Below are 2,137 nucleotides of genomic sequence, written 5' to 3' on the forward strand. Positions count from 1 at the left end.
TCAGGCAATGTGGTGGTTGTAAATGCAGGCACTCGAAAGCTGAATTTTCATTCATAAAAATCTATAAAGAGCCTCTGCTTTGCTATCATCATCGACTACCAAACTATGACGTCAATGTCATCTATAGTAACCACAATATTTTGTTCTGCATTTGCGTTTACTTTCTATTTTACCTTCTTTCTTCCTTTCTTTCTTTTATTCTTTAACTACATATCTGCCTTTCCTACTATTACTACTACTACTACTGGCTTGTGTGGCTTTTTTTAATTTTTTTTTATTCTCTTTTGTTGTGTTTTGTTCTGTTTGTTATTTGTTTTCACGGAACAATACCAAAAATTTAACGACCTTGTTACTCCATAAAAGGTCGATACATACATAAATACCATATACATACATACATACATACATACATACATACAGACATACATACACATATATACACATATACACACATATATATATATAGATACACATATACATATAGACAAATACATAAATATATATACATATATATATGCACACATAAAAGTATGTGTGTATGTATGTATGTATGTATGTATGTATGTCCAATAGCGTATTTTAGAGACAGTGTCGTAGCCATTTACTGTTCATTCATAAATGGAGCTCCGCAACCTCTGCAGCCTCGGTGATAGTAGTAATTGCGTAGGTGCATCGGAAATCCATCCTCCGTAGAGATGCTAAGATCACAGGTTCGAAATAAGCAATAGTAAATTGAAATAAAATGAAATGTAATTTTTTGCTTTTTAGTTGTTTTCAGTCATTGGACTGCGGCCATGCTGGAGCACTGCCTTCAGGGGGCGTAGTCGGAGAAATCGACTCTTGTATTTATTTTCTTAATTTTCTTACTTTTTTTTTTTCTTTTTCCTTTTTTATTTTTAAGCCTGGTAATATTATATCGGTGCTTTGCTGAACCGTTAAGTTACGAGGCCGTGAACAAGCTAATATTGATACACACACACACACACACACACACACACACACACACACACACACACACACACACACACACACACACACACACACACACACACACACACACACACACACACACACACACGCTCACACATACACACACACATACACACACCTATATATACATACGCACACATACATACATACACACACATACACACAAATACACACACATACACACACATACACACACATACACACACATACACACATGAGGTACGCACGCATACATACATATATACGCAGGGTATCGACAGTTTCACTTTACCAAATTCATTCACAAGATATTAATCGCCCCCCCCCCTCTCGGGGCCCAAGGTGTTGGAAATAAAATCATAATAAAATTATTAATTATAAATTATCTTTAATTATTATTACCGTTGCTGTTTGGCATCAGATCGGTTCTGATTGAATAGATGTATAATGATTAATGGCGTTCTGACCATGGCCAGCCCATTTTTTTTTCTTTCGGGTAAACTGAGGATAGGATTATGTTATCCAATATGTCTTTCATTTTATTTTTATTTATTTTTTTTACACTAAGATGTGTTTTGAGGGAGATATGGCTGTTATCTTTAAACAGCTCGAGCGGGGTATCGAGAACAATCTATTTATAATTTGATTTAATTGAAGACGTGTAATAGAATATTTCGTATTTTTACAGATTTAAACCATTTTTGGAACAAATATTCTTCATATACGAGCGCACTCATAGACACACAGACACACAGACACACACGGACACACATACACGCACACACCTACACGAACAACCATACACACACAATAGGTACAGACTCATTTACACATACATTTTACATACACGCGCGCATATATACGCATAGATATATGTGCAGTGACGAACTGGGTCTAAAAATATTGGTTTCCAGGAGACTAAGGGGGCCCACCCGCAACTACAATGCTATCGTTATTTTATTATTATTATTTTTTTTTTTGTTAAAAGTGTTCTTTTCAGATGTCTACAAACACTGAGGCTGAAATAATTAAATACATTCTTCCAGGAGTGAATAAAAAATTCTCAAACTTGAGGGAATGGGCCCCTTAGATACTAACATGGGCCCCCATATGTGGATTCTAATGACGCAGGGGCTCATTTACCATCCGGAAAGCTGGCTACCTGGTC

This window comes from Octopus bimaculoides, chromosome 5, assembly GCF_001194135.2.
Source record: "Octopus bimaculoides isolate UCB-OBI-ISO-001 chromosome 5, ASM119413v2, whole genome shotgun sequence".
NCBI lineage: Eukaryota > Metazoa > Mollusca > Cephalopoda > Octopoda > Octopodidae > Octopus > Octopus bimaculoides.